Source organism: Lutra lutra, chromosome 7 (genome assembly GCF_902655055.1).
Source record: "Lutra lutra chromosome 7, mLutLut1.2, whole genome shotgun sequence".
NCBI classification, from domain to species: domain Eukaryota; kingdom Metazoa; phylum Chordata; class Mammalia; order Carnivora; family Mustelidae; genus Lutra; species Lutra lutra.
Genome location: NC_062284.1, coordinates 85,723,339 through 85,749,849, shown reverse-complemented (window position 1 = coordinate 85,749,849; position 26,511 = coordinate 85,723,339). Strand labels below are relative to the sequence as shown.

The 26,511-nt window shown below is 34.9% G+C and overlaps 1 long non-coding RNA gene across 1 annotated transcript in view; it reads right to left on the bottom strand.

Annotated features, from left to right (window-relative positions):
* The window catches only part of LOC125104202 (uncharacterized), a 68,709-nt gene that overhangs the window by 41,374 nt on the left and 824 nt on the right, over positions 1-26,511 (bottom strand). The window contains exons 2-4 of the long non-coding RNA XR_007128612.1: positions 12,129-12,287; positions 8,628-8,697; positions 7,497-7,545 (exon numbers count right to left, since the gene is read on the bottom strand). This is a non-coding gene — a long non-coding RNA (uncharacterized LOC125104202). The remainder of the gene's footprint in view (positions 1-7,496; positions 7,546-8,627; positions 8,698-12,128; positions 12,288-26,511) is intronic.

Genomic DNA, 26,511 nt, shown 5'->3' with positions numbered 1-26,511 from the left:
AGACATGGAAACTGAGGTATAGATAATGAATACAATAAGGCCATGGTAAAGGTAGGATTTGAACCCATGCCACATGACTATTAGATTAAACTTCCATTCAGTCTCATTCTCCTCACTCCCAGATACTGGTTTCCTTTCCAGAGCACTAACTCAGCTAATTCCATCTAACATGTTAAAAAGACATTGGCTGATACTAGTTAGGATTAAGATTCCATAATATTGACATTTTAATGATGAAATCTTAAAAATCAAATACCTTTGAGTTTTTTTAGGTAATATTTCCAGCAGGACATAGAGAGAATTATTTCTCCAAAAAAAGAAATTTGATTGGTGCTTCTCAAACAAGGAGTGGCTTATCTGCCCTGTTTACGAGTATCCAGCAACATTCACTAAATTAAATGAGGTATAACAGCTGTGAAATGTATAGTTAGTTACACACTCTTAGTTTCTAGGAATCATATTAATGCAGTTGGATGTTTTATTGACCAATCTCAGTATAAATAATCAAAAACCCCATGAAAAGCATCCGCATAAAGCTAAGCTGGAATGGAAACTTAAAAAGATGTATTAAAATCAACATTTCCATACCCAGTGAAATGGAAAAATAGGACCTAATGATACTACTGTCCGACTTAACAGAAATAAAAATTGTATGATTATACCATAAATTAAATAATAAATATTATCAATGGGTATATATAAATAGTGCAATTATGGATTATTTAAAATTTTCTATATTTTCTATATATTAAAATAAATGTATCATTTTTGGAATCAGCAAAAAAGTTGTTAAATGTTAGAAAACACTAAAGAAGTTTGTGTTCATAAGGAGAAGCTTTAATTGCTAAACATGTAACTAAACCTATTTATCTCCATGTTGTATTTTTCTATGTGTAAGGGATAATACAGATGTTTTTATATATGTAAATACTTTAATAATTTATAGATTCATTCTACACAGGTACAGTAAAGATCTACTACTTCTGAAACATACTATATAAATAATACAAATGGATGTCTATACTTCACCTTTGTTAAAAATTTTATTTAAATTCATAATTAACATATAGTGTATTATTAGTTTCAGAGGTAGAGTTCAGTGATTCAGCGATTCATGGGCATATAACACCCAGTGCTCACTACATCATATGCCCTCCTTAAGGCCCATCACCCAGTTACCCCTTCCCTCTACCCACCTCTGCTCCAGCAACCCTCAGTTTGTTTCCCATAGTTAAGAGTCTCTTATGGTTTGTCTCCCTCTTTGATTTCATCTTATTTTTTTATGTAAAGACTTCTTGTTATGAAGTGTTAGTCTTTATTACCAGAAGTGGCAGTAGAGTAGAGGTTAAGAGCTTAGGCTCTGGGACCACACGGCTCAGGTGCAAACCTCAGCTCCATCACTTAGTAGCTGTGGGATAGTGAACAAGCTACTTATAGCCTCTGTGGTTCAGTCTCTTCATCCATAAAATGGAGGCAATACTAACTCCCTGTTTTATAGGGTTGTGGTAAGGATTAAATATCAAGCACTTAGACAATGCCCAGATATGTAAGTGTTTGCTATTATGATCATTACCAAGTTGGCAGCCTCTTCAAGGTAAGGGAGCTATTTTATTTACTCCTCTGTAGTACTACTATCCCTTGCATATAAAAAAATCAATCAATGATTCTAGAATGAATGACAGGTTTAATTAATCTGAGAACTGAAGTTAAAATCCTTCCTACATAGTCACTAAAACAAAAATTAGAAGGTTTCATGGACTATCATGTATGAACTCCCTAGTGTGAACTCTCAGTATTTCTCTTTGATTCTCTAGTAAGAACTCTGAGAAGAGGAACCCACTTTTAACTTTTAACTGTAAATTCTAGAGATTTTACTGGATACACAAATAAGAAATTTAGAATGTTAGCCAGGACTCTATATGAAAGTAAGAGAACTCTAAGTAGTTCGTGTAAAAGAAGAAAAGGAGATACAGATGGCTCATGTAGCCATAATACAGGGAGAGGTCCTGACACTGGCCTTTGGGATGCCTAGAATCAGATGGGTCAGTCTGTCTGCCCAGCTGTTTCTGGAGGTATTCTCTCTCTTGGTTTCTCTCCTCACTTTGTCTCTTGTTCTGTTTCTTTCTTCCATGCTGGCTTTATTCTCTCCCACTGCAGGCAGTTTCTGTGTAGGAAGGTGACATGGCTGCCAGCAGTCCTAAACACATATCCTCAGATCCTCTCAGAGAGGAGAGAAATCTTACCCAACATCTCCCATTATAAAAGATGCCATGGAAGGCTTTCTCAGGCCCTCTTTAGGTATTGTGTCCACCCCTAGAGAGAAGTATTATATAAAACAGGCACTGGTCTCCTGATTCCAGGGTTTGTTATTGTTATTTGTTTGTTTATTCAGACTGTTAGGATTACTTTGGTGAATTCTTTATTCTCCCAGTGTCTGATTTTATATCTCATGGTATGCCTATAGTTACTCTTTCCATGATCACACCCAGCTGTTAAAACCCACTAACGTCTAGAGGTGAAAAAGTGGTTCCCCCAAAACCATGTAGACAGCCCAGACAGACTTTAGGAATGCCAAATATCAGGGAACTATCTCAGTTTGTGTCTCATATATCAAATAATTTAAGGGATTGTATTAAATTACGGAATATTAAATTATGGAATACATTACTAAGGTAGGACCTATATACTTAACTGAAAATATCCCAAAATATGAATATCTTAGCTCTCTATGAGGGTTACATGCAGTATTAATGTGATCAGCTAACCTCTCCTACTTCTTTAAGTTCAATGATTACAGTGATGGTACTCTACCTGGAAAAAGGTAAAGCCCAAAGATACTTCCAAGATCACTTACTATCCCTAATTTTCTATTAAAGCAAAATGTACATTGTTTTATTATCAATGCAAAACATAGAAATTAGTGCCTTAAATCTCTCTCTGGTTTTTGTGAATCTTACCAGATTAGCCTGGGGGAGGGTGAGGAAGGCTCGGTATAATTATTATGTGAAGCATGATAAGAACTGATGTACCAAAAGATTTCTAAGCCACAGTGAACTCAAGCCCAAGGCATCCCTAGACTGGCTCACTAACACCACAATAACCAAACACTGCCCACAACAGGCAATAAGAGCCATTGTAGACAACTGGACTGAAGGAAAAAGCAGCTCAGCTACAACAGCAGGGTATGCCCATCACACGTAGGAGATATCCCTGAAGTGCCAGGTTCTGATGAACAGGGAACACTGCATGGCAGGGCACTATAGGACCTCTTCTTCACAAGGCCATTACTTTCAAATACAGGAGATGTAGCTGTCTTTCCTAACACACAGAAACAGACCTAAAGAGACAGGGGCATATGTCCCAAATGAAAGAACAAGACAAAATCATAGCAAGAGACCTAAGCAAAATGGAGATAAGTAACACACTTGACAGAGAATTTAAAGTAATGATCATAAAGATCTTACTGGGCTTGAGAAAAGAGTGGAGTACATCAGTACCTTTTTACATGAGGTAAAAAAGAACAAGAGATGAAGAACATAAAAATGAAATTAAAAATACACTGGATGAAATAAATGGTAGACCAGAAGCAGCAGAGAACAAATCAGTGACCTGGAAGACAGTAATGGAAAGTCATCAAGTTGAGCAGCTGAGAGAAAAAAATAATTATGGAAAATGAGGACAGACTTAGAGAACTCAGCAATACCATCAAGTATATAATAACATTCACAGTACATTAGGTATCCCAGATGGAGGAGAGAAAGAAAAGGGGGCACAAAATTTATTTGAAGAATTAATAGCTGAAAATTTCCCTAATCTGGGGAAGGAAATAGAAATCTAGATCCAGGAGGTATAGAGATACCCCCCCTACACCAAAATCGACCCAAGAATGTCCATGCCAATGTAATTTAGATGGCAAGAATTAGTGATAAAGAAAGAACTTTAAATTAGCAAAAGAAAAGAAAGCATTTACAGAGAAGGGGAAACCCTAAAAGGTGATCAGCTGATTTTTCAACAGAAATTTTGCAGGCCAGAAGAGAGTGGCATGATATATTCAAAGTGCTGAAAGGAAAAAAATCTGCAGGCAAGAACATTCTATCCAGCAAGTCTATCATTCAGAATAGAGGGAGAAATGAAGAGTTTCCCAGACAAACAAAAGTTAGAGGAATTCATGACCACTAAATCAGCCCTACAAGAAATACTGAAGGGAACTCTTTGAGTGGAAAGGAAAGACTATAAGTAAGGGTAAGGAAAGTAGAAGCACAAAAGCAGTAAAAATAAGTATATGTGTAAAAATCAGCCAGGGGACTCAAAAAATAAAAGGATATAAAGTATGACACCATATACCTAAAACATGGGGAGGAGTAAAGAATGAGTTCAAGCTTAAGCAATCATCAACTTAATACTGACTGCTGTACAGAAGATGTTATATATATATAAACTGAAGCGTAACCACAAATCAAAAATCAGTAGTAGAGATGCGAAAAAATAAAAGAAAAAGTAAAATAAAGAGAAAATAATAAAGAGAAAAAAATAAGGAGAAAGTGATCCAAGTATATCACTAAAGAAAGCCAACTAATCATGAGAAATCAAGAGAAGAAAGGAATGGAGAAGAAATACAAAAACAACTATAAAACAAGTAACAACATGGCAATAAATGCATACTTATCAATAATAATTACTCTGAATGTAAATAGACTAAATGCTCCAATCAAAAGACATAGGGTGATGAACTGGATAAAAAACAAGACCCATCTGTACATTGTCTACAAGAGATTTATTTCAGACCTAAATACACATGCAGATTGAAATGACCAGATGGAGAAGCATTTTTCATGCAAACGGAAGTGAAAAGAAAGCTGGGGTAACAATACTTATATTTGACAAAACAGACTTTAAAACTAAGATGGGAAACAATCTAAATGTACAATAATCACAAATTTAAGAAGAAAGTATGGCATATCCATGTACTAGAATATGATTTGATCAGAAAAAATTGTGTTATGAAAGAATATGCAATAATATAAATACTCTTAGTATATCACATGCTTTGTTTAAAAAGATAGTTATAAAATATTTAAATCCCATTATTTAAAATTGTATTATTTAAAATGTACGTACATATTTTATATGTATGTAAATTCTTGTCTGTATCTTATATGTTTTCTAAATTTTTATAATAAAGAAATAATTTATGTAAGAAAAAAAATCAATAAAATTATTATTCACTTAAGTGAATACAGAGGCTTAAGTATTTAAGTATTAAAGTATTAAGTATTAAAAACACTTGAACATTATTGAGGATTGTAAGGAAAGAATTGCCATTAGCAGATGACTTGTTCTTCTTTGTAGTGATTTCTCTGCAACGCTTCATACTATTTCACAATTTGGTCCTGAACTTTATCAAAATCCATGAACATATACGATCTTCAAAACAGCTATGAGGGATATTGCTTTTGTGAACTGATGATTAGCACTCTGGGGACAATGTGTTCACTTTCTTTCTTTTTTCTTTTTTTAAGATTTTATTTATTTAATTGAGAGAGAAAGAGTATGAGCAGGAGGGAGAAGCAGACTCCCTGCTGAGCAGGGAGCCTGATGTAGGACTTGATCCCAGGATCCTGAGATTATGACCTGAGCCACACAGGTGCCCCAATGTGTCCGTCCTCCTTCTTATCTGAGATTTTACTGCTGGGCTTAACAGTGCTGTGCTCCTGCCAGTGTTCATTCATTCATTGAATCAATGTTAAATGAATATTAAACTCCTGAAGTCCTCTCTACTTGCTGACAGCACCCTACAGAATTTGCTGTGAGATGTACATAAACTGTAGCCTGCCAAAATGAGACCCCAAAGTTGATTTGGGAGATATAATTAAGGAAAACTGCCTTCACTTTTTAGCTCTGAATTAGGTTTAAAAAAATATATAGGTTTAGCTCTGAATTAGGTTTAAAATAAATAGTGTTGATCCCAGAATGGAATGTGTGTAAAGAGTTCATATTATTATATTATATTATTTCTATTAGCTATATATAATATATATATATTATAATATTTCTATTAGCTTATTTGGTATTTTATAACAAGATTTTAATAGGTCTTCCATTTTGATCTCATTTGCTGTGATCCAATGTGACTACAAGAGGTTGGACAAACTGTAAAACTCCTAAAAGAAAGAGCAGTGCAGAACAATTATCATGATTTCAAAGTGACATCCCTCTTGCCTCGCCCATTGTCTAATTGTATTTCAGCTGCAGACATATTTTCTAAAATTTATTTTTCATCCGCGGGAAATGCACAGGAGCCCTTATCTTCTGGCATGCTTTTGCCCTATCACTTTAGTAATTTGAATTACCCACCCAAGTTCAAGGAAAGTACCACGAACATAACAAGTCCTTACCCAAGTCCAGTGTATTTTGTTCACCTAGTTTACTGCCTTACCATCTGCCCTTCACTTCTGAAGGACTTGCAATAAAGCAGGAGCCAAAGTAAAAGCAGATACCCCACTGCTATCTATTTAACTTTCATTAAGTGAGTTGGTGCAGTGCTCAGGCGCCTTCTCAAAACCAGCCCATCATCTAAGAGTATTTACATAAGACTCTTTGCATTATATTCCGACCTCTGCAACATTAGTATTAACTACTGACATCTGCCAAGTCTGACTGGTAAGTGCTTTACAGTATCAATTCATCCCAAGCAAAAAGCATTTCTGAGTGCTGCAGTGCTCTTGTTAATGCCAATAAGAAGTATCAAAGCTCATATGACACCTAGCAGAAATTAGTACCCACATTCAAAGAAAAGTCTTTGTTATTTCCCAGAGTATTATGTGGACTTTATTGAGATGACTGCATCTGACACCTGCTGTAATATAAAATGCAGCTATAATTAGCCAACTGATGCTCACTGCAGTTTAGGTCGAATCCCTTCTGTGGGAATTATGCTTTAAAATATTCAGAACTCCAAGTGGCTCTCATTACATTTAATTTTAACTTAGAATTAGGTGGTCTAGAAAAAAAATTTAGGATTGTAATAGCCCCCTGCTGAATGCCACACAGCAACGTGAAAACCCATAGGGTTTTTCCCCCCTCTAAATAAAAAAAAAAAAAAAATGAGAACAGCAGACTACACTAGAGCCTTCAATTGAAGTCTGGCTTTGCTTAATTGTACTTTTTGCACTCATCAGTCTCTCCTCTTCAGAGCAAGCTACAAAAATTGCGTGAATAGCCAAAGAAAAGTTTCCCACAGTCACTGGCCACAGAAAAACACTATTGTCCTTCCTCACAGTTTGATGGACAACATTTCTATAAATGGGTAGCCAGGCTGTCAATGGTACCCTTGCTGAAAAGGCAAAAGAAGAGAACGGATTCTGCCAATATCTGACAAAGCATGTTAACACATAATCAGGCATTCACTAGTCAGACAGCTGCCCCTGGGACCTTCATCACACAGGTGCCTTTAAGCCATTTCCTATTCACAGATAAAGGAAACAAGCAGGAGATACCTGGGAAAGGAGCAGTCTATTATGGCTTGCCAAATGTCCATCTTCCAGGCTGTGTGTATAAAAGTAGAAAGAAGAAAAAGGAAACTGTGGCTTCAATTGAAAAACTGTAAAATAGCAGAACATTTACAAAACCTATCATTTAAGCTGTGCTGTTTTTCCCCCTTTCTTTTCTCTTTATTTATTTATTTTTAGGAGGAGTGGATGTGTTTGTTTGTTTGTTTGTATGGCATAGAGCACTCGTGTCTAATAGCAAAGGTCTGTTTTCCTCAGTGGTTTGTCAAATGCATTTGTCCAAACATCCCTTCACATTCAGGCTGAAATACTTACCTGGTCTAATTGAGTAACAGAGAATTTACTTTGTCACCTTAAGTGATTTTTTTTTTCTACACACACACACACACACACACACACACCACACTCACACACACATACACACTCCATTTTAAGATCTGTGACCAGTGATGCCAAAGTGGTAATGGGGTAGATGATTGTCCAATAAAGCACAAACTCTGGACTATCTCTTGAGGAGCCACCAAAATAAATATTCAGGAAATTGATTACCATTGTTCATTTCTTCATAACTGCTTAGACTAAGAACATTAGTATCCCACTGCTCTGATCTACCCAGTTAGACAGAATATCAGACCTTAATACTCCATTAAGCTAAAGGCCTCATCAGTCTATATATAGGGCATTTTCAAATTAAAATTTAATAAGACAATTTCAGATTAAAATTTCATGATCACCACCTTAAGGCTGTTAAATATGAATTTCTATTTTATTTCTTCATTTTCATTTTATTTATTATCATACTCTCAGATCTCCTATACTCAACGTATGGTACAGATATGGGAAAGAACCAGGAGTACAATTTTGGGTAGTGATTAAATCCTCAGGGACCTCAGATTGACTAAATGTGGTCCTTGTGATACAGTTTGAAGATCTGACACACTCATAACCATATTTTCCTCTGAAAGGCAAGGTACTATAAAGCTACTGGGGAGCCACAAAGTCAACATAGTGATATAAACCAAATGCCATGAATTAAACTACTACTTTTTCAACTAACTTCTTGAGTGCTACTTATTTTATATAGCTTTCTCATCTCAAAAATAGGAGTGCACTGCTTACCACAAAGTTTTGTGAGTAGTCACCAATGAAAGTTGCTGCCTTTGGTGTAGGAAGAGAGAACATCTGCTAACTGGAACAAACCAATCAAAGATCATGAACACTTTAGAAATATAACCTTGCATTCTCTGATCTAAAATGTTTTTTTTTTCCTTATTTCTTTTTTTTCCTTATTTCTAGAATAAAATAATATTATGAGGTAGAGTTTAGTTAATAAATCATTAAGTTACAATTTATTAATTTTATAATTTTTACAAATATATGAAGATGGAAAATTTTCCGTAAATTTCAATTCGATAATATTTAGTGTTTGCTTATATATAATCATTGACATTACTATCATACCTATTACATGCTAGGCACTTTATATATGTTTCATTATTTAATGACAACTCTGAGATATATACAATTATTATTGCTATTTTATTTATTAAAAAAATTTTTTAGGGATTCCTGGGTGGTTCAGTCAGTTAAGTGTCTGCCTTTGGCTCAGGTCATGATCTCAGAGTCCTGGAATCGAGTCCCACATCGGGCTCCTGGCTCAGCAGGGAGCCTGCTTCCTCTCTGCCTGCCTCTCCCCCTGCTTATGCTCTCTCTTTCTCTCTGACAAATAAATAAATAAAATCTTTAAAAATTTTTTCTTTTAAATTAAACTCTACCTACACAAGGAGCTTGAACTCACAACCTAAAATCAAGAATAGCATGGTCTACCAACTAAGCCACCTAAGTATCCCTATCATTGCCATTTTGTAGTTGGGGAAATTGAGGCTCTAGAATGTAGAGTAGTTTAACCTTCTCTACTTCTCTATCAAATTGCAGACTTTGGATATGTCTCCTTCCAAAGACCATGCTTTCCCTATGAAACCATGGTTCATGTTTTAATAGGACAAAATGAATTTTTATTTTTTCATGATTTGAAAACAAAATATGGTAATAAGTGTGGGTTTCTTAACCACTGTAACATAAATTAAATCAACCTCTTACCTCCAGGTAGGATAACCAAAACTTTTTTGAATAGTTGAATTTGAGTTTATTTTTAACTATTTCTAGAGAAAGCATTTCCATCAGTGACCAAATTTATACTTGAAATTTTAACCAAAGACTACTTTTATCTCAAAGGCATGGTCTATCTCACTAACCAAATTGAAACTCCTTAAGGTCAAAAAGGAACCCAGTCTTCAGCTTTCTCAAAAAATTTTTGTAACGAAACATAACCTCCTAGGAGTTTCTTCTCCAGGTGTGCCCTAAAAACTCCTGTAACTTAAAACACTCTTTTATTCTGGCTTTGGTTGAATCCACAGTTTCTTACTATTTCCCATCAGGTCAAATATAAATGTTTTAGCTTGGTGTTCAAGTTCACAAAAAACTAACCCTAATGTGCCACTTCAACTTTTAATTTTACACTTTACTCCAGCTGAGCAAATCTCATCTCTGCTTCTTCCTGTCTTGCTCATTCCTGTCTCTGACTTCCTAGTTGCTATGTTTCTCTTCTTTCTATCAACCTAAACCTAGTATTTCATGTCCATCTAATGGTAGGTATACTTTCTTCAAGGAAATTTTAACTCACTCAACACTGGTCTTTCACTTAATTTCATCTACCATTTTGATTTTATTATGTGGCTTATCACCATTCACTGGAATGATATGATAGTCTGTCTCATCCTCCAGTTGTTTCATGGAGCCTAGACTTATGTTTCCCGCCAAATTATAGCCCCCCTGGGGGCAAAAGAAGACCATGAGTCTTCAACAAATGAGAGAAGAATAAAACAGTTCACTCTAATGTTCCATATAACATTCTCTTATATTTAATCCTTGAAGAAAGCTATCACCCATTGATATTCTTCTAGTTCTGCAACTAGAAAAGGAAGCAACACTCAAATCTACTTGAACAGAGAATGAGTTAAAATAATTGCCATTTCTAATCTTTTTAAGGTAGATGTGGAACTCAGTAGTACACAAATATTTCTGGCTTTTCTCCTTCTGAGCACATGAGGGGATTATCATTCTTGACCCCATTTGAAGTTAGCATGGCCATATCCATGGCATTAGTCAATAAATGTGATCAGAAGGAACACGTATCACTTTTAGGGAGAAGCTTTAATATTTTGTGCTGTTTTCCATTTTACTTTTTCCTTCCTGCAGTAATTGTGAAAGAGTAGACCCCCTTCCTCAGCCAGGGTCTCTAAATGAGGATAATGTACAGCAGAGTCCCCAGCCAACTAACGATGCACATGTAACAGGAGGAAGAAACCAACTTGTTTGAAGCCACTAGGCCTAGCCTGCAGTGTTGGCCTACATCACTGCAGTGTAGCCTATGCTGCCTGATATAACAGCTTTCTTAGGTCAGTATGGGATTCAGAATGCCAAGATACAAGAAGACTGAAAAACAGAATGACTAAGTTAAAAGACTTTAATATAGATTCTGTAAATATATAGGATTAGGCATTTCATTTTTTAATGTGGTAGGTGAAGAATCAAGCTCAAAAGATCCTTTGAACATCTTATTGAGTTGTTTATAATCTCTTTTCTTTCTCTTCTTTGACATCCATTGTATTTTCAATCTCTGAACATTATTTTGAAATTTTGAAATTTTATACTGACCATAGACTCCACTAAAAATCTTAACCATCACAAAATTTAGTGTTAGATTTCTTTAAAATTTATATATGTAATATTTCTGATTGAATGTTAAAATATCATTTGTGTCCTTGTAGCTATAGCTACAAAATGATATGCATATTTTGGGCATTATTTTGCTATTGGTATCACCCAGGCAGTCAAAATAAGAAATCACAGATCTAGCTTTATTCAACTACATAAAAGTTTCTTTAACCTAGTTATGTCACAAATATACACTTTAAAAATTTTATTTATTGTTGGGCCTGGGTGGCTCAGATGGTTAAGTGTCTGCCTTAGGCTCAGATTGTGATCTCCAGGGCCCGGGATCAAGCCCCACATTGGGCTCCCGGCTCAGCAGGGAGTCTGCTTTCTGCCCCCTGCCGGCGCTCTGCCCTTACCCCTGCTTGTCCTCTCTGTTTGTGTGTGTGTGTCTCTCTCTAATAAATAAATAAATCTTTAAAAAATTTATTTATTGTTTTCTTAGTTTTGTTTTAAAAAGGAATATACAGCTAAAGCTTCAAATATGAAATATGAGAATCTACTGAGTGTGCTTGTTTTGTTTTTACTTTTATTCTTTTTTATATACTAATATGCTGACAGATGCATTCCCCTATGACTACATTCTTCACCACACATAAGTACTATATAGTTATGAATAATGAAATTTAAAAAGCACAATGAAAGAACAGCACAACTGTTTTTTTATTTCTCACTCTTGAGGACTCATTGCAATATTTCCTGCTCCATATTAAGTTTGAGAGCTTCTGAGAAGTATTCTTAGAATTCAGATCTTTTGGAAAGAATAATGATTCAATTAGAGTTTTTTTTAAATCATGATGATTACTTTATGATAATGATCTTATATGGCTAAGATGTTGCATTTACATCGCACTTAGATGCAGCATTTCATTTTAGCAAATTCCAAGAATCATCCATGACTTTATTATTGTACCTGATTTTTACAAGTTCTTTATCCAAGAACCTCTTCATTCTCAATTGAAATGGGGATGCTATTTGATAAAGTGCAGTGATAACCAGTACCAGCTGAAAAACATGACAAAATGAAGAATATCAGAACCATTTGAAAGCAAACCAGAAATTCCCATTTGTAGTCTTAAAAATCCTCCTTGGAATCAGTTCAGAAACCAGTCTTTCGGAGGTGTCTCACAATTCCCTTTAAGTTTCATTGGAGAAATCTAGACTTTAGTAATACGTACGATATAAGGCAGTATTAGTTTCCTCCTGCAATAAAGGCAGGGAACCAAGGCTATACCACTATCACCATTTCTAGTAACAGCCTGCTGACTAAAAACTGAAACTAGCCAAATTCCTGACAATTTCATTCACTGGAGTGGCAAGACACGGATGGAAACAGTACTTAAAATGAATTATTAGAGTGATCAAAGACAAAAATTTATTTTGTAAAAAGATTAACCATTTTTTTCTTTTGCCATGCCCACTTAAGGTGTTCAACTTACCTTTGCTCATTCAACCAATATCTACTGAACCCTGACTATGTTAGGGAAATGAAACCCATGGCATTGGATAGAAATAGAAGGCAGGTTAGGATATATGTCATAGGAGCAGCACAGACAATGCTGGCCCCTTGAGAAAGCTTCTAGTTACAGGGGCCAGGGAAGCTTAGTGTGAGAGGTGAGTCTTAAAAAATAGGTGAGATTAAAAAAAGGGGGGGGGGTGAGATTTTAGTTGGTATAGATGAGAATAAAACAGATAAAAGTGAATGAAGAGGACAATACAGGTGACAAGGAAATGAGTATACTGTAGAAACTGCAGAGCACTTGAGCAAAAGGGAAGTATGAAAACGGGATAGTTATAGTCAGCAGGGTCAGAATTTTAGTTGTTGATGATGGTGATGGGTTTCAGTGGGGGGGGTCTTAATGTAGCGAAATTGTCCTCCTTTGAGGGAGCTGAATCACTTTCAGAGAGGAAGAAAAAAAGGAATGGTATGAAGAGTCTAGCCCTGAAAATAAAAAACACCCCTTCCTTTTGAGAGAGGAAACCATCCTACTTTACTAAGAAAGAACATCCAAGGTCATAATATCTAATGCAAGCTTCCTTTCTTTCATTCTCCTCTACTTAAGGAGCCTGTTTTCAGCCTCTAAACCTATCTTTTCATCAACACATACATTCATTGTAACATTTACTGAGCACCTAGTATGTGCCAGAAATAAGCACAAGAGCCTGCCACATGGTTGATACTCAAAGTTTGCTGCTTTAAAGTAGAGAAAAGGCAAAATGAAAGAGCACTAGGTATCTATAAATTTCTCAGTAAAGTAGGATGGATATTATCTGGTGAGAATGGGAAGTGTAAGCAGTGAATTAGATGTGTGAGCAGAAAGATCTGAAGCACCTGCTGAGGGAAGTGTGCTGGGGAATAAATGGGAGATCAATATCAAGATTGTGAAGAAGCAATGAGAACCCAGTTGGAGTAGGCTAGATTGATTTTCCATTGGGCCAGAGGAACAGATATGACTTTCTCCAAGAATACTATTTGAACAAAATTCTCTACAGAACAGGATAAGGATGAGTGAAACATATAGGGGTAGGCTGGTGACTAAAGGTCAGGGTTGGCATGACAGAAAGATAGAGGTTTAATAATTGCAAAATGGAGTTTCTCACTTCCCTAAAAGCAAGCCCTCTCTCCTCCAAATAATATGGTGTTACATGACACTTCTCTCATATACTTAAACCATAAAAAATGAATTGGAATTATATTCTAAACTTTCCTATTCTAAAAATCACATTCTAACATGACTTCTGAAATAGTTGTATGATTAGTAAACCTGTTTTAGAATTGTTTTATTTATATCAAGCAGTCCACAGAAGTCCAGAGAAGTGTCCTCTTATGATAAACTCCTGTCCTAATTTTCATAAAACTATACAAATATTAAATGCAAGATGTTATAAAGTTGACATTAAATAAATAACATTTACTTTTCCATTGTGAGATTTTGTATGTGAAAAATCCCATATTATAAACCTTATAAATTATTTTTTAAAAATAAATGGTAGATCCTTTCAGATGACATTAAGTTTATACAAACTAAAGAATAGCCTCTACTGATTTAGCTATTACCACATTCATTTGTGATGCTCATTAGCTAGTCAGAATTTATATATCCCATATATCTGCATATCTGACATGACCATAAGAAAATATGGCACAACAGCATTAGTTTATTCAAAAATGATATGATTGACTACATCACAATTCTAAAACTCTATGGCAGAATTAGTATTTTATTTTATTTATTTTATTTTTTTTTAAGATTTTATTTATTTATTTGACAGAGAGAGATCACAAGTAGACAGAGAGGCAGGCAGAGAGAGAGAGAGAGGGAAGCAGGCTCCCTGCTGAGCAGAGAGCCCGATGTGGGCCTCGATCCCAGGACCCTGAGATCATGACCTGAGCCAAAGGCAGCGGCTTAACCCACTGAGCCACCCAGGCGCCCAGTATTTTATTTTAAATGAATCTTCTGACACCTGGATTTTCCTCAGTTTAGGTGGGTTCCTAGTCTTAGATGAAAAGAAGCTGACTGACTTGTTATTCTCAATTCTTCTCTTTCAGAACTCAGGTAAAGTCAAAATAAGCTAGTATGTTGCAGTCAGGAAAATATCATGCTACAGGGTAAGAACTCAAAAGCTCTTCAGCATATACAGAGTATCTTTTCCTTTGGGAACCCTAAAATTTTCAGGATAGGGCTAGGTGCACACTAGACACTCAAATACTTGTGTGACTAGGCTCCATACAACCCAAGGATGGATCTGTATCTGGCCTGTTCACAGTGAAATCTCCATTGTCTACCAAAGCATCAGTCACAAAACTGGTATTAAGGAGGAAAGAAGCTGGGAGGCACCAAAATAGTTCAATCGCAAGTAATAACATTCTCCTAGGCAGTATCTTGAAAGGGTCAGGCCTGAACAAAACATCTGCATTTTAACAACTGTCTTAATAATAGCACATGTTATTAAACACCAAAGGACTTCTGAAACTACTCATGTTAAAAAAAATTTAGAAAATTGCATTCAAATTATAGATAATCTATATATGAAATCACTAGCAGTTAATCGTTGCTTAATAAGCACACATTTGTTCTTGTAAATTTGGTATTTTCGTTGCCCATGACTTAACTAACTCACCTTTTAGAGAAAGTTGTAGGTTTTAAATGTCAATAGTTTTATCTTTCTTTTTTTTTTTTTTTTTTTTTAAGGGAGATATTGCTGCTGCCTGGGTAAAAAGCAGGAGGCAAAATAAGCTTAAAGGGTTTTGTTTACTATTATCACAGTAATAGTTCAAACCAATATCAAAAAAGATAAAACAGTTTGTTATCCTTAGGGAGATTTTCCAAGTGTTTTGGAACCCCATTTGTATTGACAAAAATAAACTAGACGAAATTGGTCGAAAAGAGAGCTCTCCATATGAAGAGTTCAAAAGATGAATTATATTACTCTTCAGTTATTGATAATAACAATAATTTAGCTTACTACTTCAGTTTATAGTTTACAACATGCTTTCACATACTCTATCTCAATTGATTTGAACAACTTGTAAGTTAAGTCATGCAGCTAATACCAGACCATTGATTTTTTTTTTCCTATTTCCTTGATTTTTAAAGCAATTCATCCATTGTAGAAAATTATAGGAAAAATTGTCAGGAAAGTATACAGAAAAAGATCACTCTAAACCAATCATAGTTAATATTCTGGTGAATTTCCTTTCAGTCTTTTTTCTGTGCATTATTCCAATATTTGAGTTAAAAATCTTTACAATTTATTATCCTACATTTTTCTTCTGACATTACAAGCATGTTCCCATTTTGTTTGAGTCTTTAAGTATCATCTGAATAAATTCACAAGATACTTCTAGTTTTTATTTTTATTTTTTTTAAAGATTTTATTTATTTATTTGACAGAGAGAGAGAGATCACAAATAGGAAGAGAGGCAGGCAGAGAGAGAGAGAAGGAAGCAGGGTCCCTGCTGAGCAGAGAGCCCGATGCAGGGCTTGATTCCAGGACCCTGAGATCATGACCTGAGCCAAAGGCAGAGGCTTAACCCACTGAGCCAACCAGGAGCCCAGATACTTCTAGTTTTTAAACACGTATAAATAGAAAGGTATTTAAAAAAAAAATAAAAAGAAAAAAAGGTATTTTGGATATCCTTATGCTCAAAACTTTGTGTTTTAGAATAATTTCTTAGAATAGACGACAAGATTACATTTACCAAATACTAGAAGCAGGGAAAGGATCAGAAGGAATTTGATTTTATGTAGTCAATGTTATTGCCTTTGAGGACAATCTTATTTTTATAATCCTTAAAAACCTATAAAAAGTTTTACTTGCATCTCCCTTAAATAAGACAGAAACCCTCAAATCAGTTTTTGTTTTCTCTTCTCATTATATTTTCTAGTGAATAAACAGTTAGTTGCTATCTTAGTATAATAGCATATTTTAAAAATATCACCAATTTTAAATTATTCTCTTTTCAGAAAGATAAAGAAGTTAAAATAATGATCACTAACTTTACTGAGAACTCACTATGTGGATGTGTGCTAGCATTTTACATGCATTAATTTAATAAAGATAATTACTCAATTGAGAAAAGAAATGAGTATTCACTTCAACAACTAGTTTTAGTGAGCCAATTTATCAACACAGGAAGTAGGTATAGGCTTCCCTTAAAAAAATGTAGAATATAAGAAAAATTGCTGTTAGTCGACCAGGAGATATACCAAGAGAAACTTTCTGATCTTGAGGGATATTACAGAATCTCCAATTAGGGAAGATCAAAAATGGAAAAAGAAAACAATTGGGAGAAGGAATGAATGACATGTGCACTTTTAATTTCTTTCTTTTTAAAGTAATAGATGGCTGAAAATCGAAGGGGTAAAAATGGGAATATCAATGAGAATCAAAGAACAGAACATAGTCAAATGATGAGAAAAGTGATTTTAAAAAAAGTAGGTTTATTGTTTGTGCTACTACTGTACTTTGAATTTTTAAATATTATCTAATTTCATCCAACTGTATGAAGTCAGTGGGATTATCCCCACACAATCCAAGCAAGAAATTGACCAGCAAATGCTGAACAGAATATAGAAATATGGGTTAGAAATATTAAGTGAATACACTTAATATTTTCAAAGAGATAAAAGAGGAAATCAACAAATAAAAATAGGTGATGAAACACACAAAATAACCTAGTAGTTAAGAAAAATAACCAAACAGCTCAGAAATAAAAACTGTATATTTCAAAAACTCAGAAAAATGAGCTAAGTGGCAGAGAAAATACAGATAAAAAGTAAATTAATGAGTAGTAAGATGGAACTGAGGAAAGCTCCCAACACCAAGATAAAAGAAAAATGTAATATATATATGAGAAATGACATTAGATTACATATTTTCAGGAGGGAAAAGTAGAGAGAATGGTAGGTGGGCAATGGCTTAAAATAAAATGACTAACAATTTGGCAGAATTCTTTTTAAGAGACCCATGTGTACAGATTTAAAATATTTATCAAGGGACATCTGGGTGGCTCAGTTGGTTAAGTGTATGCCTTTGGCTGAGGTCATGATCTTAGGGTTCTGGGATCAAGTTCTGCATTGAGCTCCTTGCGGGGAACCTGCTTCTCCCTCTGCCTGCCCCTCCCCTTGCTTGTGCTCTCTCTCTCTCTGACAAATAAATAAAATCTTTATAAAAAATAAAATAAAATACTTATCAAATGCTGGTCAAAAGTAAGTTTAAAAAACATATCTAAGTTCATGGTGAAACTCGTAGAAAGTAAAATATATTGTCAAGCTTCCAAAGGGAAAATACTTAATACTGGAAAAAATGAGGAAACGTTGTCATTATATTTCTCATCAGTAAAATTAGTCATAGGAAAAAAACAAAACCCAGAAAAATACTTTCAAGATACTGAGCAAAAATAACAAAAAAAAACTTTGAACCTAGAAACCTTTGGCAAGTCAAATTATCACTCAAGTATGATGACAAAATAAAGATTTTTCAGACACATGAGAATACAGAAAGTTTAACACCCACAGATCTTCCCTTTAAGATGTTTGGAGAAGTAGACTTGTAATTGTAGTTCTTGAAACAAACAGAACCACTCATTAAGGGGTATTAAATCAGTCAGAGAATGAACTTTTAAGAACAGTAGAAAATGAGAGGTCGTGCTATTGTCAGGGACATCTGGGAATCATCTGTGCTTTGCCCAACACCCACTCCCTACATGAAAACGTAGCCTTGCTGGTACTAATAACTTAGCACAAATCTGGCTTTCTCATCTGAAGGGTATTACCTGTGCCGAGTGTCACAACCACTGCATGACCCATGAGGGAATCAAAAGGCCTAATAAAAGCAGTGACAGACCTCTACGTCTGACCAAAATGGAGTAATTGGGTCCAGATTTATCCTTCCACTTAAAAATCTAGGGGAAAAAATAGCTAAAACAGAAAAAAAAAAAAAAAGCAACTGGTTTTAGATATTGGATAATAGGAAGTATAGGCCCGTGATCCTGGAGAGAAAGGAAACGAATAAGCGGAGTCCAATAATTGCACCAATTTACTGTATATAGACAGTTTCCAGGCTGCCGGTCCGGGAGGTAGAGTGCAAATAAAGTCTGGTTATCTCACTGGGTTGAGGAGACAGCAAACAGAGTTTGAGGAGTCAAGGCAGTGAGAGTCAGTGGAACAGAGTACTAAAGAAAAGGGAGTTCTGCAAAGAGAGTTCTGGAGATCTGCAGAGGGGTCTCCTTGTGTCTTTGGTTGAGTATTGATTCAGGTATATGTGAGAGGAAAGTAATCAAGACTGGAAATTAATAGGCAAAGCAGTTCCCACTGTTCACAGAGGGAAAGGGATAAGTATATTTTGTTTTCACCAACAAGAGTGAAAAGCTCTCGCAATATAAGAACATTAACTAGAACACTCAGAATGGGTATCACCTTCATTGTGGGGCTAATTTAGCCCTGCCCTAAGGTTACTGTACAGGCCAAGACAAAGCTTAAAATCAAGCCTCAAAAGATCTAACCGATTACATGTAACTTAACTGTGTATCAAAATGAAATCCTATTTAAACAAATGCTTCAAAATCCATAAAGCAACAATGTAAAATCTATAATGTCTGGCAATCAAAAAAATCAGGAAAATATGACCCACAACCATAAGAAAATAAATCAGTAGAAACAGATACAGAAATAAGAGATGATGTAAATAACAAAGATATTTAAAATAATTAATATAAATATACTCTGTATGTTCAAGAACATATGAGCAAACATGACCATGATGAGAAGAGATATCAAAGATATAACAACAATTCAAATGGAACCTGTAGAGAAGTACAATATAAAAAATGAAAGTACACTGAATGGGATTTAAAACAAATGAAACACTTCAGAAGATAATACCAGTGAACTTGAAGACAGCAACAGAAATTATCCAAAAGGCAGCACCAAGAGAAAAAGACTGGAAAAGAAATGAATAGACTTCTGGGATAATACCAGGTGGCCTAATAGATATATAACTGGAGTCCCAAAAGGAAAATAGAGACAGGAGGTGATAGAAAAAAATATTTGAGGAATAAAAGTTTAAAATTTCTAAAATTAATAAAAACTATAAACCCACAGATCCAGGAAGCTTAATGAACTCCAGTAGAAATAAAAATAAAGAAAACTATGCCAAGGCACAGTATTAACAAAATTGCTGAAAACCAGCTGCAAAAAGAAAAATGTTAAAAGCAGCCAAAGGAAAAAAGGAACATATACATCAGACTTCTCAATAAATGATGCAAACCAAAAAAAATAATGGAGACACATCTCTAAAGTACTGAAAGAAAAAAAAAACTCATTTCTTTGTCCAGCAAATATATGAAAAATTGAAAGCAAAATAATTTTTCAGAAAAACAAAAACTGAAGAGAAGTCATTACCAATAGATTTTCACTCAGAAAAAGTTAAAAGAAGCTTTTCAAGCAAGTGGGAAATGATACCAGATGAAAATCTGGATCCACACAAAGGAATGAAGAGCAGCAGAAAGGATGGATATGGGGGTTAATATAAAATATATATTTTTTGTGTTTTTTAAAGGATAAATGACAGTGCAAGGTTCAAGAATAATTTTTGTGGTAGGATAACATATGTAGATTTTTCTGACTATTCTTCTCTTTTTATTTTTCCATATTAACTTTAAAATGAACTTTCCAGATCCAGAAAAAAATATTTTTGATATTTTATTGGAATTGTATTAACTTTATACATTCATATGGGAAGAACTGTCAGCCTCATGATACTTAGTCCTCAGCCAAGAAGGTAGATCTTTTAATTTTTTCAAGTCTACTGGTCTACTTTGTGTTTCTCAGAAGCATTTTGCAGTTTTCTTCATATAGATTTTGTACATTTATCGGGAAACTTAAATCTTAAATATTAAGAACTACTGACTTGTGAAAATGAATTAGAAATGAAGACTGTTTCTGAAGTTAAATTACAGGTCAAAGGGGAAAAGTGGGACTGAATTTGTAAAGCTTGATTTACATGATTTTCAAGGAAAAACATTTTTAATATAAGGTAAGCATTTATAAAAATAAATGATTAATAACTATAATAAAATAAAAGAAGAAATGCAAAATATACCTTTCTTCACTTGAATAAGCCATTTTCTTTAAGTTGGTGTATCTTCTACTAAAATTAGCAGCCTATATACTGTTTTTCTATATTTTTTACTAATTATTGAGAGAAGGGTGTTGAAGTCTCTAAATATAATTGTGGATTTGTATCTTTCTCCTTTCAATTCTATCAGTTTTTCTGGAAGTATTAAGTATTTTGGAAGAACTGTTGTTGGTACACAAACAAGTCTTCTTGGTGAACTGACCTTTTTAACATTACATACTGCTCTTGTGATACCTACATTTTCTGATATTAAAAATATAATGTAATTATTAATATGGTTGGATTAAAGTCTACTACCTTGTTAGTTATTTTCTATTTGCCCCATGTCTTTTTTCTTTCTTCTTCTCTTTTTTGAATTATTTTTATGATTCCTTCATATTTCATTAGCTTATTAACTATATTTCTATGAAAATATTTTAGTGGTTATCTTAGGGCTTATAATTTACATCTTTAGCACAGTCTATTTCAAATATTAGATTGTTCCATGTACAAGCTAGAAACCTTACAAGTGTACACATAAAATTCCTCCTTCCCAATTTTTGTTATTGTTGTCACACATTCTTTTTATATATGCTATAAATCCACAATAAATTTGCAACTATTGTTTTAGACTGTTAACTATCCTTAGGACAAGTAAAAATAAGGAAAAAATTACCTTTTTTTTTTTTTTTAAGTAGGCTCTGCACCCAGTGTGGAGCCCAACTTGGGGCCCAAACTCATGACCCTGAGATCAAGACCTAAGCTGAAATCAAGAGTGGGACATGTAACTGACATAGCCACCCCGTCACCTAGGAAAGAAATGTCTTTTATATGTCATTTTAGTTTAATTACTTCTTAAGATCTTTATTTCATTGTATAGATACAAATTTCTTTTTTTTTTTTTAAATTTTATTTACTTATTTGACAGAGAGAGATCACAAATAGGCAGAGAGGCAGGCAGAGAGGGAAGCAGGCTCCCTGCCGAGCCGAGAGCCCAATGCAGGGCTTGATCCCAGGACCCTAAGATCATGACCTGAGCTGAAGGCAGAGGCTTAACCCACTGAGCCACCCAGGCGCCTCTAGATACAAATTTCTTGCTAGTATCATGGTCCTTTTGCCTGAAAGACTTCCTTTCACATTTCTAATAGTGCAGTCTGCTGATAATCAAGTATCTTCGTTTTGTTTACATTAAAAAATATTCATTTCCCCTTGATATTTGAAATGGAGGTGTGGAGCCTAATTTCCCTCCTCTTGAGTATGGGCCAACCACCATAATTTGCTACTGACAAACAGAATCAGATGGAAGTGACCGTGTGTGACTTGAAAGACTAGGTGTTAAAAGGCACCATGGCTTCTGCCTTGCTGGCTTTCTCCACAGTGGGTGACAGAACCACCAAGCAAAGCCACTTCCAAATTTCTAACCCACGGAAATTAGGAGACAAGAAATTTTTGTTGTTTTAAGCCACTAAATTTGGGAGAATTTGTTACACAGCAGTATACAACTACTACTGGAGTTCTCTGGGTTTCTTGGATCTGTCATTTGATGCTTTCATTATTTTGGGAAATTTCTCAGGCATCATTTTTTGAAATGTTTCTTCTGCTCCGATCTCTCTCTATTCTCCTTCAGGGATATCAGTTGCATGTATGTTAGTCTGCATGGTGTTGTTCTGCAGTGCTTGGATGCTTTCTTTGCAGTTTTAAACACTTGCCAAATCAGCCTCATCACGTCCCCTCACCTCTTAAGACATCAATCCCAGGTGAGCACCATTACCTTCTCTGAGGGACTCCACAGGGATGTACCTCTAAGCTCCTAAATTTTAATAATTCCAAATTCTTCCCTTTGATCCCCCAGCCCTAGAGGGGTTAGCTGCTTCCTGAATTTGCTATCTTTGTGATCTAGTATTGTTTTCTTATTATCTCTTAACAATTTACCCTAATAACAATTTTTATTAACATTTTATCTGTTCAAATAGCAGGTATGGTTTCTGTTTTTTTTTTTTTTTAAGATTTTATTTGTTTATTTGTCATAGAGAGAGAAGTGAGAGCAAGCACAGGCAGACAGAGTGGCAGGCAGAGGCAGAGCGAGAAGCAGGCTCCCCGCCAAGCAAGGAGCCCAATGTGGGACTCGATCCCAGGACGCTGGGATCATGACCTGAGCCGAAGGCAGCCACTTAACTAACTGAGCCACCCAGGTGTCCCTGGTTTCTGTTTTCTAACTAAACCCTGACTGACTCAGAAATTGGTATGGAGAGTCCCAGTAAACAAATCCTCGAAGACAGGATTCTGGGATTTGTTGAGTTGTGTTGTTGGACTTGATTATAGTGTAAGCTCCTTGCTAATAGAAGGTGGAATGTTGTGATCCATTTCATGACATGGTAACACAATTAGTCAGTATTACTCCCACTTACTTGGCCATGGAAACTTTTGTTAAAAGAAGCATCTCACAGGACTAGTGTTCAGCAGAACAAACTTTGGGAAATGCTGGCTTAGCCATACTTCTCTATTCAGTGAATCCTCCCTAAACACATTAAGTACGTTCAAGTTGATGCTCATGCTTTATCTAAATTAAGAAATGTACTCATCATTTGATCCTCAATCTATGTTATACATCAAGTGTTTAGAGCTTTTCCTGACACTGAATCCAAACACCTCCCCACAGGAATTAACTGGTTGTATTGCCTTATACATACTTCTAAAATGATCATTCTCACATTATATCATAGTTGTTTGTTTACATATATGACTAGCCTACTGAAATTGGAGCTCTTTGAGAGAGTCCTTGTCTGATTCCTCTTTATATATCTCATGATGATCAGAGTGTCTGGCATATACAAGGTACAATTAATTGGTATGGCTATCATTCATGAGAATGGTTACGGAGGCTAGCTATATGTATTAAGAAAAATTTGAGCACTTTGAATTTGGTATTATTCCAGAAGAGGATAAACAGACATGCTTTGTTATTTGAAATGAATTTGTATATCATTCTTCCCATGTGGTACAATTTCCCCTCAAGAGTAGAAACTTGTTTTTGTCTCGTTTTACACTTTTGTTCACCCTAGACAGGCAAATAAATTCAGCTCAATAAGAATATACTGAGTAACTGCTGTATGCCAGGTACTATAGCAAACCTTAAATATACAAACATGATACGTATAAATGCTCATAGTTCAGTGGGGAGAGAGACTCAGAGTCAGGGAAATGTTACTATCAATATGATAAGTACGATAATGAAAAGTATACACAAGTTGTAGGAGTTGTTTAGCAGAAAGGATAAACTCTTTATGAGAAGAATTAAGGAAGACTTCCCAGAGATTTCTGAGCTGGAGTTTGAAGGAGGAATAGGAGTTCTTTAAGCTGACCAGAGGCAAGGACATAAATTAAAAACAAAAACAAAAACATGGAGGCAAAAAATAGTAAAATTTTGAAGAACTAAGAACAGTTTCAGGAGCATTAAGCACCAGGCGGTTTGTGGCAGAAAATGAGGCTGGAAATTTAGGCAAAGGCCAAATCATGAGAAGAGCCTAAGATGCCATTCTAAGGAACTTAAACTTATCAATCAGGTTATGCGGAGCCAGAGAAGATTTTTCCTTTGCTGCATTGGTTAAAATGTGTACTATATACATGGAACAAACATCTCTTGAGCACTATTAATACTGCAGGCATTTTACTGTGTGCTGGATTATTTCATGGGGTTGTACCTTAAAGGCACTTCATAAAGGACATTTTTGTTGTTAAGACAGATAGGCCAGATTTCATTTATATTTTCCATCCTTTCAATTGATCTTATCATAAACTTGCTGCAGAACAGTATTTCTAATTCTCTTGGTAATGCTAAGACCAACACTTTGAATCATTTCTGCCAGGCAGCAGATTTTTCAGGAACCCACTTTATAAACTAAACTTAGTCTTCTATAAGGGGAAAATTATTTCCTTTATTCCCTTTCTAAATGTCACAGCTTTCATATTTCTGTTGTACATTACTATCTACATATCTCTATTTAAAATTAGCCCAAAGAAATCCACATTTTTTCAGCCTACAAACTCTTCTATTTAAAATAAATAGAAAAAAATGAGAAATTTTCCAAAATGAAGGTAGTAAGCATCAGGAAGGAGTCAGAAAGATTCCTGGAAAGTAGAAATAATGCATAAAAGAGTTAAATTCCAAGTATTATCTCAGTAAGCAATACTAAGATAAAAGTGGAAGTCTGGATATCAAAACACAGGATTACAGAGATAACATATAAAAGTCAAATGGCCATCACTTCTATAATAGAGGTTCAAGGGAACAAGTAAAACGTGAAATTTCAAAATCAGTGATGGCATAGACAGGAATGAGCAGTACCTTATTCAAGATGGTATTCTTATACAAAGCATGTCCCCAACTGTTTCCTGTGTCCTGAATACTGGTACAAAAAAACCTTCACACCTAGATGAAAACAAATGATCTGAAACCAGTTGCTAACTTGTTACCAAAAAAAAAAAAAAAAAAAAAAAAAAAAAATCTAGTTACCCTGTTATAATCATTCTCTAAAAAGAGAACCAGAGGGAAAGAAAATATGCTTCCACTGCAGAGAATCATGAATTTTAGTTAGATATGGAGATGAGTGCCTTGAATGAGAAGGTTGCTCGATTTTGGATTACATATTGTGAAATCTTTTTCTGGATGTTTCTAGACATAGGCGGATTATAATTTGTATATCTTGCTGTGAGCAAGGGATCAGACAAGATTTCTCAAGATCCTGTCAAGCAGGGTGATCTTTGGAAATGAAAGCCTAATTAAGAGGCTCCCTAGGGACAGGTCAAAGGAGTTCTTTTATCCCTACTGCCCCTATTCCAATTCCTTGATGCCTATTCTGCTCCTTTCATTCAGCCTCTCTAAAACTGAAGAATACATATTATGCAAGTTTCCACCTTTGCTGCCTCTACTGTAAATGCATTAGACTATTAGAGTTAAGAATTTTAAATACCTCCTCCCTTATTTATAAACTGATGGGTTTTATTTCTGAATAGAGCTTAACATTTTAAATTCTTCTAAATTTTTTTTTCAGTTGGACAACAAAACTTTTTAATGTTAGAGTGACTATATACCATAAAAGTCCTTCAAATGCCTTTTAAATAAATCTGATGAATAATACGTTGCCAAATTTCACTTCAGATTTGTCTTCCTTCTAGTTTCAAAGATTGTGTTGCATGTAATTACTTACTTGGGTTAAACTGTTAGAACCTATTGATGTGTCTCACTTCTTTGAAAACTTTAGGGTAAGTGTCTCTACAGTATCATCCAGAGAGTAGCAACTGATGGATGTTTTAAAACCTAACATATTTTAAAGTAATTAATGCCATTCCCTTGATAGTACATGAGGAAACGTAGGGCATTTTATTGTTTTTTCATATTCTCCGCTCTCTCACATGAAAAATTAGTGACATTAATTTACGTAAGTTTTAAACAACTGTAGATATGAAAATGTTCTAAGTATGACCATTCTATGTGAAAGAGTTTTCCGAAGTTTGGAAGCTGGTGTGGGTACTGCTGCATCCCCGACCAGCAGTCTTTCCTCAGACAACTCCACAGCGCCATGTTAAAATTCTAACTTTTAATTCAAAA